Source organism: Bidens hawaiensis, unplaced genomic scaffold (genome assembly GCF_021521415.1).
Source record: "Bidens hawaiensis isolate Kalapana, Puna unplaced genomic scaffold, B.hawaiensis_p1.1 tig00003739_1, whole genome shotgun sequence".
NCBI lineage: Eukaryota > Viridiplantae > Streptophyta > Magnoliopsida > Asterales > Asteraceae > Bidens > Bidens hawaiensis.
Window position 1 is genome coordinate 240,908 of NW_027491214.1, and position 16,181 is coordinate 257,088.

The following is a 16,181-nucleotide window of genomic DNA, read 5'->3' on the forward strand; positions in this document are numbered from 1 at the left end:
CAACTTTTATAATCTTTTTTTGTGTTACTATACAATAACGTACATAATCGAAACTGACCGCCTCAACGCTTTGGACTGACAACGTTTGGTTTTACCATTGCCTAGATTTTACTAACGTGTCCCGACGCAACACGACGGGTAAACACTAGTTAATTACATTAAAAAGCTAATAAAACAAAAGTAACTCGATTTTTATATTTATTAGCCTTTTAATTTTAATTAATAATAATAGTATTAGCTTTTTAGTAATACTAATTAATTATTAATAATTAAAAAATAAAAATAAAAACAAAAACAGATTATTCCTTATGACAATACAAATTATTTTTTAATAATTAATTATATTATTTTATAATTATTATCTTTTTTAAAAAATAAAAGTAAAAAACATATATTAATAAATATAAAAAGAAAAATGACATTGACTTGTCAATCATTAAGGTTAAATCTACTGGTAGTACATGTACTGTTCACATCTGAAATTTGAAATGGCGGATGTCAAAAAGACACTTGTCATTTCAAACGGCAGATGTCCTTTTACCATATAAGGGCATGCTATTTTGGGAAATATGAATCACCAGTCAAAGTGGCGGATAAGAAAAAGTGACATCCGCCATTTGAAATGACGAAATACAATAAAAGTACCACATCCGCCATTTCAAATGGCGGAACACCAGATAATTGTCCACCTCACCCGACACAAACTTACATGCTCTATATGTAATCTGAGATCCGCCATTTCAAATGGTGGATCTCCTAGACACCATTACAACTCTTTCTCTCTCCTAGAAACCATTTTACCCTTCTTTAATTTCCTATTTTGAAAAAAAATTCATAATATTTATATTGGCTATCAATTTTGTGCGAATCAAGCTAGCCAAGTCTTAGGTCTCGATTACTTAAAACTATACGAAGAAGATCGGTTCGTTTGAAGATTTACGTCTAACTCTTTAACTTCACTCGTCAACAAGGCTTGGTTTTTGGCTCGTGAACATGGCTAGTAAGTTTCACCCATGTGTTATCGTAGAAATGTGCCTATGAAAAAAGTGTCAATGTTCAACCAAAAGACGAACGAAACTTGTCTCGAAAAAATAGCTTCAGATTTCAATAACAGAATAATAATAATAATAATAATAATAATAATAATAATAATAATAATAATAATAATAATTGTATGGCCCCGAACCCGGGTGCTCTACATTAGCGTTGGATTTACTCATAAACGGAGCCATAAAATCATAGTTAATTAAAATCTTCGCAGAATAAATAAAACTTCAACAATTTCATTTTTCAGATACTCAAATCTCTTTCAATAACATTAAAACTTGTCTTAAATTTAAAATATAATCAAACGTGATAGATCTCTATCTTCTTCTGATGCCAGCCTTTAGTCTTCAACGTCATGTGTGCTTCTCAAGTCAGCTGCTTTATTCTATTTGCCTACGTGCATACTAAAAGTCAGCTACGCTGAGTGAGTTCTAGTTTAACAAGTCACATGTTATTCTTGCACATCAAATATACACATTCGTATCCAAGGATACCATTCTTACATACAACATGCACTTACTTTCTTACTTCTAACTTATATATACATTTATTCTTACATTCTTACACATATACTATAAGGGTCTGCCACCCTAACTCTTACACATATATTAGAAGGGTCTGCCGTCCTAACACTTACACAGATATTATAAGGGTCGGCCACACTATCTCTTACATTCTAATCTTTATAAAAATCTTACAATCATATGTATAAGCACAATAAACACATACGACAAATTCTTACAAAATGTAGTTATATTCGAATAACATATACAACTTCTTTTCTTACAAGTATGCACACAACCCCAAAACATTTCAAGGAAAAGGGGCTAGAAACTCAACTAGATCATGTTTTGTTCAGAGTTAATAGTAACCCCTTTCTTCAGTTGAGCACGACTAAATGTTTATCAAGTTCAAGTGTTAATTAACCTCATAAATAACCAAGCTAACGTATTAAGTTAACCAAGTTGACTGAGCTAACTAGCTTACTCAATAAACTATACTTGTTAGTTAGGCTTATTTGGTCCAACCGGGTCTCGTTAATTAATGATGGTAGTTAGTAAATTCTTTTTTTTTCTTACATTTAATATATACATATGTATACGTATTTCATTTATCAGGTTAACCATGTATTTTTAAATCTAATGGAGCGTAACGGAATTGATGAGGTCGGTTAGTTCGGCTTATGTTAAGTTGGATCAACTTGGTTTACGAGGGAATAGGCCCAACGGCTCATAAGCTTGTTGGATCAAGCCCAAACAATTTATTTGGGCCTCAAATCTCATTGATTCTCGCAACTTAGGCCCAGTTCTCGGAACTTAGCCCTTCTCGCACTTGGGCTTTCTCGCACTTGGGCTTAATCTCGCAATGCAATCCCAATTCTCGCAATGGTCCGTTCTCACAAGCCTAGTTCTTACCAGCCCGTTCTCGTAAGAACCATTCTCGCAAGCCCGTACACCGCCAAGCCCAACTAGCAATTGTTCCAACTCGCAAAAAGTTGGTGAGGACCGGGATTCGAACCCATTCCTATCCCTAAACCTTAACCACGCAGTCAACATGCGTATATGTTTAATATTTATCCACCAAACCTTTTATACATAAACTCAAGCTAACCTTGTTATCTTCCCTTTTCCAAATGTTGCTACCGATCGCTGTTGTTTTATTAATATTAATTACAATTTAAGTTGCGTTGTTGCTACAGTTATTATTATTATATTTTCTTATATAATATCTTTTATTATTTTTTATTACTATTCAACAATTTTCCAAACTTGGCTAGTTGAACCCCAGATCTTTTATGTCGATTTACAAGACCCGATTTAGCTAAATCTAGAAAATCCTAAACGAGCCGAACATAATTGATCGAGCTTTATATATTAAAACTACCTTGAATGGGACTAGATCCTGAATCTTTTTTCTTGCTTCTTGAATGCTTTAGAACATAAACGTGTAAGATTCGTTCTTGCAAATTCTTGGATTCAAGAAGTGTGTGTTGGTAAATATGGAAAATGGTAGGGTTTAAGGTGTATTTATACTTTAAGCCCATGGACCTTAGGCCCATAACACCCTTTAATCCATATTCTATATTCCTAGTCCATATTATTTCTAAGTCTGTCACTCAAAATTATTATTAGTTAATCACAAATAAGTAATAAGGCATTCTTAAATAAATAAAATTCCTTTATTTGTTATTTTTAAAAAGTCGGATGTTACAAGTCTACCCTCCTTAAAAGAGGTTTCGGGGATCACAAAACAATTTCGGGTAAAACTTGCGCATCTCCTTTTCAACCTCCCAAGTAGCATCTGATCCCTTACGATGCTTCTATATCACCTTGACTAAAGGAATGACTTTGTGACGAAGCTGCTTCTCTTTCAAACTGCTATCTCCACAGGTTGTTCAATGTAGTTTAACTGCTCATCCATTTCGATGTCTTCTAATGGCACGAGGGCTGTGTCATCAGCTAGACACTTTCTCAACTGAGAAATGTGAAAGGTAGAGTGCATTCCTTCTAACTCAACGGGCAACTCAAGCTTATACACCACCTCACCCATACGATCTATGATCTTAAGCGGTCCAATGTAACTCAGACTCAACTTTCCCCTCTTTCTGAAGCGGACAATTCCCTTCCAAGGAGACACCTTAAGAATCACGCTGCCACCAACGTTAAATCAATCAGCCGTCACCGCTTATCAGCATATGACTTCTGATGATCCTAAGCAACTTTTATTCTCGCCTTAACCTGATCAAACTTTAAGGAGGTTTCTTTCACGACTTCCAAACTTCCACATTTTTGGCCAATTTCTCCCAACAAACCGGGTTTCTGCAATGCCTACCGTATAGCATCTCAAAAGTGGCATACCAATACTCGAATGATAGCTATTGTTATAAGAAAATTCTACTAAATGAAAGTGATCATCCCAACTTCCTCCAAATTCTAGCGTACACAAGCACGTAGCATGTCATCAACGGTTTGGATAGTCCTTTCAGACTGCCAATCAATTTGAGGATGATACGCCGTACTGATTTTTAGTCTTATTCCCATTGCTTCATGGAACTTCTTCCAATATATTGAAATAAAGCGCGTATCCCTATCAGATACGATCAACAACGGTACCCCGTGTTTTGCTACAATCTCGCTTATGAACACCTTAGCTAACATTTTTGACAAGATAGCTTCTCGTATAGACAGAAAGTGAAAACATTTTGTACGGTCCACAATCACCCAGATGGTATCATGATTCTTAGCTGTACGCAGTAGCTTAGTTATGAAATCCATGGTGATGTGTTCCAATTTCCATTATAGTATCTCTAATGGTTGTATCTACCTATACGGTTTTCTGATGTTTCGCTTTGACTTGTAAACAAGTCAAGCACATAGCGACATATTCTACCACCTCGTTCTTCATACCCGGTCACCAGTAATCTCTCTTCTAGTCCTGATGCATCTTGGTGGATCCTGGATGGATCGAGTATCTAGACTTATGAGCTTCAGCTAGGATTCGTCCTTTAAGATCTCCCTGGCATGAAATCCACATAATGTGAAATCTGGTTTTTACGCGATGAGTGTTATCCGCTAACTCATTTTGCTGCCCGAAAATTCTTTCCTTTTTCATTAATCTTTCATCTTTAAGGACTTCTGACTGAGCCTTGTTGATTTCTCCAAAGATATCTGAGTTAATGATTAACTTATAAGATTTTAGCGTTGTGATGACTTCTTCGTTCTTGCGACTTAGCGCGTCAGCCGCCACATTAGCCTTACCAGGATAGTACTTGTAACATTTTGGATTTTCCAAACCCGTATTCGTTTACGAACGAAACATTTTTAGACCTTTATTATTATTGAAAATCTAGTGTTTATAAAAAATTAAGTTTATAATGTTCACTTTAGGCCCCTTATACTTTATATGTTGTTCAAATCTTAAACTATGCATAAAAAGTTCGTTAAATGACCTAAATCCAAACTATAGGGACTAAAGTTGACAAATGATGATATTTTCCTCTTTTTGGCCGGAACACCACGTGGTGGGGTGGCCTAGGCCCACCACGCGGCGCTATGGGCTACCTGCACAGCTCGTTTCGTTTATTATTGTTTCCTAGTTCGTTTTTGGCTCGAAATCGCTTAGTTTAGGACACAATCGAGTGTTTTAAGACCCAAGAAGACTAATATAGCTTAGATACATGTCCATACTCATTAACCCTTGATCAAGAACGAAATTTACTGGTTATAATGTTGATTTGATCATTAAAGGCCCATCTAGTTATAAAACGAGTAAGTTACCATATATAGTTCGATTTAGTGTATCCTATATAAACATATCATTATTTCTCTACCACAAATCATCCCTAAATCCTAATTCACAATTCCTAGCCATCACCTACCTCCAACCTTCATCATCTTCTTCGATTTTTGCATTATTGTTGAAGATACACTCATAAACGGTTGACTTTGCTTATGCACCGACCTTTGACTTCCGTTTCTCATCGATCCTTTCATTTTCCGTGTAATTTGTAAACATAGGAAACATTCATATATATTCCCTAGTCAATAACCTTCAATCAATTTCGGTGGTTGAAGGGTATTGACTGGTCAATTCGTTTAAAACTCGTTAAAGGGCAAAATAGTCAACAAGTTTGACTATCCGTTTTCTCATACTTCTGATCGGATTCAATGTTCGGTCCAGAAGACTTTTATTCTTGTAACAAAATTTTAAGACTACTGCCCAAAACCCGACTTCTGACTCGTTGTTCAGATTCTGGTCAGTACTAGCTCGCTTAAACGTTTAATTCAACATAACTAGAGTTCTACTCATCCGTTTGGATTGATTCCAATGGAATTAAGTTCGTTTTTATTTATAGTTTCATATCACAAAGTTTTAGGTTCTGATCAGTTATCTCGTTTGACGCGTATTGGACGACTTGCTTATCTGTTTACTCGTTTATTCTTAATTATACTCGCTTGCCTTTAAACTAAGGTGAGTTTTATCATTCCCCTATTTTACTCATTTTTCTAAAACAGTTTGGGGACATATGCGTATATCATACTATATATATACATATCTATACATACATATCAACAAATAGCAAACGTGTAATTTTGTGTGATTAATCAAATCTACTTATGTGCTTATTTGTCTTTGTATGCAATCGTTTGACATATCCCCTTGGAGAGGGTTCTAATTTTCATTGACCATCACCCGATTCGCTTGGCAACGGTCTTATTCTCATTATTTGCTCATAGTTGATTTACCGGCGCCCGATTTGCTTGGCAATGGTTTAATCGACAACTTACTTGCTTATGGTTTGATTTCATTACCGCATTTACTACGTTTTGCTTATTTATCATATTAACATTATTTTGGTGTCAAAACTTGGTGGTAAACTCACTCAACATGTTTGTTGACAAAACTCCATTTTCTACGCATATGCAGGTTGCTTGTATTGAAGATTGAAGTTGGACACGTAGACAAGACCTTAGGATATAATCAAGATAATCGTAATATGAACTCATATTTGTGTATTTGAATTTTTTTGTATACTTGGATAATGTGTGTAATATTTGTAAATAATTAATTAGATATTGTCATATTTTATATATGATAGTATCTTCGAGCTGTGAGCAATCGGATCACGCCCCGGCATTTCCGCCTTAGGTTGGGGTGTGACAGTACTTGATATCACAATCATAGTCCTTTATCAATTCCAACCAACTTCTCTGCCTCATGTTCAACTCTTTTTGCTCGAAGAAGTACTTCAGACTCTTATGATCGGTATGGATGGTACACTTGGTACCGTATATGTAGTGTCTCCAAATCTTGAGAGCATGCACTACTACTGCTAACTCTAAGTCATGTGCCAGGTTCGTGCTTTCATTAACCTTCAACTTTCTAGACACGTAAGCTATAGCCTTACCTCGTTGCATTAACATGCACCCTAACCCATAATGCGAAGCATCAGTACAAACCATCAAATCCTCATTACCATCGGGTAAATCAATGATTGGAGATTGTGAGAGTATTTTCTTCAACTCTTCGAAAGCTTTTACTTGATGCTTAGCCCAATTGAATATTGCAGTCGTTTGGGTCATTCCAGTCAATGGTGTGGTTATCTTGGAGAAATCTTGAATGAATCTCTTATAATAGCCAGCCAACCCTAAGAAACTGCGAATCTTAATTGGGTTTTGAGTAGTCTTCAAATTCATTGTTACCGAAATCTTAGTCCACAGTGATCCCTTTAGGATTGATTATGTGGCCCAGAAACTGTACCTCACGCAACCGGAATGCGCACTTTGAAAACTTAGCATACAGTTTCCCTTTCTTCAACGTCTCCAATACCTATCTCAAGTGTTCAACATGGTCAGACTCGCTCGTCGATTAACTCACTATATCGTCAATGAAAACGAGAACTGATTTGTCTAACATCAGCCGACATACCCTATTCATCATATCCATAAACGCTGCTAGAGTGTTTATAAAACCGAACAACATCACAAGAAACTGGTGGTGTCCATACCGCGTCTAAAACGCTATCATAGGAATGTTTGCCTCTTTCACTTTCAACTGATGATAGCCTGATCTGAGGTCTATTCGTGAGAACCAACTAGCACCTTGTAATTGATCAAACAAATCATCAATCCGTGGAAATGGATATCTATTCTTCATCGTATGCTTATTCAACTCACGGTAATCTATACACATTCTCATACTTCAGTCTTTCTTCTTAACTAACAACACTGGTGCCCCCCACGGGGAAACACTCGACCTTATAAAACCTTTAATGAGGAGTTCTTGCAGTTGGGACATTAACTATTTCATCTCGGACGACGCCAAACGGTAAGTTTCTTTCGCGGCGGGTTGTGCCCACGGTACTGACTCTATCTGAAATTCTACCTCCTGTTCCGGTGTAACCCCGGAAGGTACTCAGGGAACACTTCTGGATAGTCACACACCACGGGGACATCTTTCACTTCTTTCGTCTCAGTCGTAACTTTGACCACATACGCCAGGTAAGCACTACACCCTCGCTTTAACAGACTCTCGAAATGACGTTAAGCCCTGAACCTTCTTTATCACCGTAAACCGTCAATGTACCACCATCCAAGGATTTAAGCTTATCATCTTACTCTTACACACTATCTGAGCATCAAACTCAGGAAACCAATCCATTCCCAAAACCACATCGAACCCTCCTAAGGTCATAACATAAAGGGTAACAGGGAACTCACGGCCCTCTAGTTCTATCTTACAATTTTTAACCATTCTTATTTTTGTAACAAAGGTTTCACTAGCGGTTTCTACCATAAAAGTTTCAAGCACACGACAACATTCCATTTTTGCTATCTTATAGAATGGTGTATCTACAAAACTTCTATTCGCATCCGAATTGAACAACACAGAAGCAGAAATACCATTTACTAGAAACGTACCTGACACAACTTCTGGAATCTACTTGGCTTGTTCCCCGATTAGCATATAGGCTCTGGTCTTAGCTTTGGGGTTTTCAGCATCCTTCTTACCACTTCCCCCCAGCATCATCACTAGTACACTCGCTTACCATATGGCCTGTCTTTATGCACTTGTATCAAACAGGCTCACTATTACAGTCACGGGAGTAGTGCCCTGTTTTCTCATAGCAAGTGTTTTCCCTTACACCCCACTTACACTCCCCACCATGCAACTTCCCATAAGTCTTGCACAATTCTTTCACCCACACTCTAGGCTTCTTGTCCTTGGGGTTGGTCAACTGATTACTGAATCGCTTGGTAGGAGTGTCCCACTTCTTCACTTTCTTATCCTCCACCACAACATCCTCAACAGCAAGATCATCGTAAACCATCTCTACTAACTCCAAAGCAGAGTTAAATATTGTTGGGTTACTAGCCCTAACCAAGATAAGGACATTCTACGGCAACCCCCTAATATAACACTTGATTTGTTGAGCTTCATTATTCACCATAACGTCCACCAATATGGGCATGCGATTGAATTCGGTGGTATACTCATGGTGTGTTTTGTTATCTACCTTAAGATTAAGAAATCTCAATTCTGCCCTCTCAACCTCTGCATCAGCACAAAAATGTTTCATTACCATCTCTTTCAAATCATCCCACCTCATAGCCTTAATCTCTCCCGGAGTGTTCCTCTACTCAACCGTCTCCCACCAGAAAAGAGCCTCATCATTAAATGACTGAGTAGAAAATCGTACAGCTTGATCAGGATGGCATTCACTAATTCGGATAACTTTGTACATAGCATTTATCCATTGGAGAGTAGGTGTTGCGTCTCCTATACTAGTCAATTTCGGTGGGTCACAACCCTTGAACAGTCCATAGGTGCACCCACCATGACCCTTCTCCCTCTTATTATCCTTCCCAAACTAGACTTCATTGGAGTCACCCTTCTCAGTCTCATCATCCTTCTTAGTATTCTCCCCGGTCTGCTCAGTGGTTCTAGCGTGACTTCCAACAGACCATTCTGGCTGTAGATTCTTCATTGCAGTAGCCACGACTTGAGAAATGGCAGCTTGAATAGCAGGGTCAAGCTGGTACCCTTCATTATGACTCTGGTCTCTCACATATGCACTACCTTCCACTCTCGTGTCAGCAATTAGCTCTTCAGATGGAAACAGGTTAACACGTGACCTATGGCAGCGTCCAGTGTGGCCTCCACATCCTTGTTGGTGTCCTCATACTCCAGCCATTGTTATTCTATTAGAAAGAACAAACGTCAACACTCTAGAAATCATTTAGTACAAGAATAGTAAGGTAAACAGTTAATAGCGGTGACCAATTATGATTAACCATTCACGTTACTCCCCATGTCCTATACAATTCCCTTTATGACTTCACATGTGTTAGGTTCTACTTCTTGTACAGTTAAACAATCATGCAAGCAATTCATGTAACTACAATTCCTATCCCTACCAATCATGATAACTTTCTTATACATTCTTACACCTACATGGAACTAAGTATGTACTTTCCCGTTACCGAGTTTGCTTGTGCGACACATGGCTTTCTTGAGCTGGCATCTTTCTTTCTTTTCTTCTTATAGTCTCATTATCTGTTCGAGTCTAAGCATGTAGGATGCTTATTTCTCATAAACTTATTCTCTAGCACCAACTTGTAAGACCCCAAACCCGGGTGCCCTACATTGGCGTTAGATTTACTCATATACACAATCATAAAATCATAGTTAATTAAAATCTTCGCGAAATAAATAAAACTTCAGCCATTCATTATTATAGACAATCAAATCTCTTTCAATAACATTAAAACTTGTCTTAAATTTAAAACATAGTCAAACATGATATATCTCTACGTTCTTCCGATGCCAGTCTTTAGTCTTCAATGCCATGGGTGCTCCTCAAGCCAGCTGTCTCATTCTATTTGTCTGCATGCATACTAAAAGTCAGCTACGCTGAGTGAGTTCTAGTTTAACAAGTCACGGGTTATTCTTACACGTTCAAATATACACATTCGTATCCAAGGATACCATTCTTACATACAACCTGCACTTACTTTCTTACTTCTTATTTATTTATACATTTATTCTTACATTCTTGCACCGATATCATAGAGTCGGCCACACTAACTCTTGAACAGATATTATAGAGTTTTCCACTCTAACTCTTGCACACATATTAGAAGGGTCTGCCGCCCTAACTCTTGTACATATGTTATAAGGGTCTGTCGCCCTAACTCTTGCACAGATATTATAAGGGTCTGCCACCCTATCTCTTACGTTTTACTCTTCATGAAACTCTTACAATTATATATGTATAAGTACAATAAACACATACAACAAATTTTTACAATATGCAGTTATATTCAAATAACATATACAACTTCTTTTCTTACAAGTATGCACACCACCCAAAATCATTTCAAGGAAAAGGGGCTAGAAACTCAACTGGATCTTGTTTCGTTTAGAGTTAACAGTAACCCCCTTCTTCAGTTGAGCATGGCTAAATGTTTATCTGGTTCAATTGTTAATTAACCTCATAACTAACTAATCATAACTAACTAGCATAACTAACCAAGCTAGCGTATTAAGTTAACCAAGTTGACTGAGCTAACTGGCTTACTTGATAAACTAGACTTGTTAGTTAGGCTTATTTGGTTCAATGGGGTCTTCTTAATTAATGAAGGTAGTTACTAAATTCTTTCTATTTCTTACATTTAGTATACACATATGTATACTTCTTTCATTTATCGGGTTAACCATGTCTTTTAAAAATCTGACGGGAAATAACGGAATTGACGAGGTCGGTTGGTTCAGCTTATGTTAAGTTGGATCAGCTTGGTTTATGAGGGAATAGGTCCAACGGTTCATAAGCTTGCTAGATCAGGCCCAAACAGTTTATTTGGGCCTCAACTCGCATCTGGTTCTCACAACCTAGGTCTAGTTCTTGCAACTTGGGCTTTCTCTCTCACTTGGGCTAAATCTCGCAATACAAGCCTAGTTCTTGCAATGGTCCGTTCTCGCAAGCCCAGTTCTCGCAAGACCCATTGTCGCAAGCCCCTAGTGGCCAAGCCAAACTCGCAATTGTTCCAACTCATAAAAACTTTTCGAGAACCGAGATTCAAACCCGATTTCCATCCCTAAGCCTAACCACCCAACCAACATGCGGATATGTTTAACATTTATCCACCAAACCTCTTATACACAAACTCAAGTTGACCTTATTATCCTCCCATTTTCTAAATGTTGCTACCGATTGCTATTATTATTAATATTAATTACGATTTAAGCTGTGTTGCTGCTACAGTTATTATTATTATATTTCTTATATCATTATTTTTTTATTACTATTCAACAATTTTCGAAACTTGGCTAGTTGAACCCTAGATCTTTTATGTCGATTTACAAGACACGATAGCTAAATCCTTAACGAGCTGAACGTAAATGAACGAGCTTTGTATCTTAAAACGTACCTTGAACTCGACTAGATCTTGAACGTTTTTTCTTGCTTCTTGAATGTTTTTGAAAATAATTATGTGTAAGATTCGTTCTTGCAAATTCTTGGATCAAGAAGTGTGTGTTTCGAGTGTGTGTAGGTAAATATGAAAAGTGATAGGGTTTAAGGTGTACTTAAATAAATAAAATTTCTTTATTTATTATTTTTTGAAATTCGGATGTTACAATAATAGTAGTAGTAGTAATAATAATATTAATTGTTGTTGGAGAAAAAGTAGAGTTAAAAAGATATATATCACCTTTTCAAAAAGTTGTGTGCCTAAATGTGACATATTCTATAAGAGAAGATGATTATTTGATTTAATGCAGCAAATATCTGGTTTGAGTCTAGTTGTGTTAGTTTATTGATCGACCATGTAAAATTGGGTTGAGTTATTCTAAATCAAAAAAATAAGAAGCGTAAGAAGCAATAATTAATTGATATGTGTCAAGTGAGGACCAAAGAAAAAATGGTATAAAAGTAATAGCACGTATTTTCTCTCTCCACATGCAAGTCACATGTCAATTCATCTATCATTTTAAAACGTCTATAACTCTTTCATATGATTTTTTTTAAATCACCATAATAACAAGCGTTTTTATCTTTAATATGAGTATGACTTTGTTATATAAAAATTAATACAAAAATTACATCATTGTGTCCTTTTGTTTTTCCTTGTGTATTTTTCGTCATTGTGTCTTTCTGCTTGTCATTGTGTTTTTTTCCGTCATTGTGTCTTTCAGATCATCGTTGTGTTTTTATTTTTTAAATGTTAATAATACTATTGTGTAATAATAATACATAAATATAATGATAAAATAACAAAAAATTATATAATACATAAAACACAATGATGAATACATATTACACAACAACCTGAAATGTAAAACACAATAATGAATACATATAACACAATGACCTGAAACATAAAACACAATGGTGAATATATATTACACAATAATCTGAAACGTAAAACATAATGGAAACTACATATTAGACAATGACAAAAACGTAATACATTTTTTTCTCAAATTAAGTGAATGACACATGTCTATTCTGAACAAAAGACGATGAATGTATTACATAATGACAAAAATACAATGTTAAGTAGAAAGACAAATGATGAGCACAAAGACACAATGACAAAAATAAGTTCAATGACGTAATATTTGTTTTAATTTTTTTCTTTAATATGAGTACCAATTGATAACACAATGTATAGAAAAAACCAATTAAAAAACACAATGAACAACCAATAAAATAATATAGAAAACCACATTTTTTATTATTTTTATAAAACAATATGATACTCATATTAAAGATAAAAAAACGCTTGTTATTGAGTCGGAAATTTGCTAAGGAAGATTGGAATCTTCTCAACCTACTCAGAAAATGGCTAAGTTTGGACTTCGAGTAAGCTTGGACCTTCGAGCAAGAAGATTACAACCTCAAGCATGATCTTACGCTTGTAAGATTATCTTCTGGAATTCATCTAAGTGTTAAAAGCTTCGAGCAAACAACACTTCGTCGAGCAAGAATGTTCTACATCAAGCACAGTTTGCTATCCGAGCAAACACTTGATCTATCCAGCTTAAACCAAGTCATTCGTGCATCTTGGTGGGTCGAGCATGGATACAATAAAGGAAGATCTCAATATGTTCTAAGTAAAAGCTTTTATACTTGTTTAACCTTGATTAATACCATAAAAACATGTCTTGGTTACTAAAAATCATTCCTAACCGTGTAAAAATCCTAAAAATGGTCCATAAACATTTTTTAATCCTAAACACGGTAAGGAATCTGTTTTGATAGTTTTTTTGGCCATAAACACGGATTAAAGGGTTGAAACGGCGTTCTTACGGTTCAAAAGTTTGTTTTTGTACACTAGCCGAAACCCTAAGTTAAGGGCTGTTATGTTGATGAAAGATTTCTTGGTTTGTGATATAGGACTTGTAGCTAGCTGGCTTAGAAGCACAAGAACCTGAAAACTTGATTAAAAAGTCGGAAACGAGCCAAACCCGCTAAGGTAATGCCGAAACACTCGCTTACGGGCTGTTTTGGTTCAGGCTATGATGTGCATATTGTTAGGCCTTTAAATTTTGCAGGGACATCAGGGACCATGTCATTGAGTCCCTGTTCAAATTTGGTAATTTTTTGACCATCCGAGAATATTTGGCGAATTTATTACCGAAATGGGACGTTTATTTGGGAAAAATAGCTAAAATACTTCAAAAATTATGAAATTTTTCTGGGAACTCAGATTTGATGTATTTTGATCACATATGAATTTTGGGATTATTTGGAGAAGTTTAAAGGTGTTTTGTTTATTTGCGTTTGCGTGAATTTTTATAGCCGAATTTGGGCCAAAAGAAATATTGCACGAGCTTTTTACATTCTGGAATTGATACAGGTTGTTTTGGGACATGATTTGAGTATTCAGAAATTTTTGTGGAATTTTTGGAAATTGTTTGGGGTAAACGGACGATTTTCAGGCGAAATATAGCTGATAAAATGAATTTTTATAAATTAATAAATCGGTAATTAATTTCAAAAATATTTTTATAAAAATCTACATATTTTAATTGATAAGTGGTTAAATTTTCATAATTTAATGATTAACGGTTAATTAATTATGCTAATTTGAATATTAAACAAATTCAGTTTTTATAAAAACTGGCAAGTTCGCGACTAACGAACCTGCGGGAATATCAAAACACCAAGAGTGATCAAAAATCATATTTTTGGACTAATTAAGTAAAAACGAACTTTTCTATGGAAAACCTGGACAATCCGGATGGGTTGTGCGCGTTTCTTCTTAAATCAAACTGAATAAACGGAAACAAGCCCCGTGGCTAATCCGGGACCCCAGTATGTAATCCTTCTTTATAACTTAATCATTTTATTAACCAATACATTTACCCAAGCTTATTTTCCCATAACTGTTTTCTGAACGCGTAAACGAACAACTTGGCCCAGCTGGGAAAACGGGAATCTGAGCCAAATTCAGTTTTAAGTATTAGACATTGAATAACATCACAACCTAAGCCTATTGCCACTTTCTGGGCGTTCCAGCTACACCCAGATTAGCTATACAGCCCAGTTTATTATTGAGATTATAATAATATTAAAATATTAATATTATAATATTGATTGTAGGAACTACTGATAGCAGACCGAACACACCACGAGCTGATACAGTATTGATTATCTACTAAACCGTGAGTTTCATGACCCCACTTTTAAACTGTTTTACGAACTTTTGGGGTGAAAAGCATGTTTGATTTCATATACATACCTGAAACATGTACTGATGTGAATTATCTAAGTGCTAACACACGAAAGTCCCCACGATCACAGTGATTAACTTCGAGCCGGTGGCTTGTGAATAGTACTATTGGTTAGACAAACCCAAACGGAATCGGCCTGGTTGCCGTGTCACATAGCGCCGTTTGCACATGACCATATTTATACAAACAGGCTATATAGTGTTAGACATAGCTACCAGGGCATGTTGTGGGCGGAAAGGGGCCACAGTGGTTGATGGAGCGTGGGAAATGGATGCACGCAGCACATACAGTCAAGGCTTCACTGTAGCTTAGCATAATTACATCATTTACATACATACTTACTTATTTCATGATTACAAGTGTTGACTTGTGAATACTCATTAATGTTTTCTTGAAACTCGTGAAACTCACCAACTCTAGTAGTTGACCCGTTTTAAACTGCTTTTCAGGTGTACCTAAATCGGAATGATTTGGTGATCTGTTATTTGCCCAAGGTGTGTGGTTGATGCTATGTGAATAGAAGCAAGGATACTAGTAGTAAGATCGTATAGTTAACGAACTAGTTTTGTTTGAATCACCTAGACTGTAAGACAATGATAGAACAATGGAATGTAATAAATTGTAAATTAGTTTGTAATGTTTCTTTATAAACAATGTGTTGATACCCGAGGTGTCTGTTACATTCCCGTTTTACGCTTCCACATTGTGCTAGTCGGGGTGTGACACGACACTTCTCAAGAGAACACGACACTTCTCGATTCGAGCCTAATCTTTATCTCTTATACCATTTTTTTAGTAGTAAATTAAACTGTTTTCTAGCCATCTCTCCACTTCCATTGTTTAAAAATAAATACAACTCTCAAGAAAATACTTAGGAAAGAGTACAGTTTATC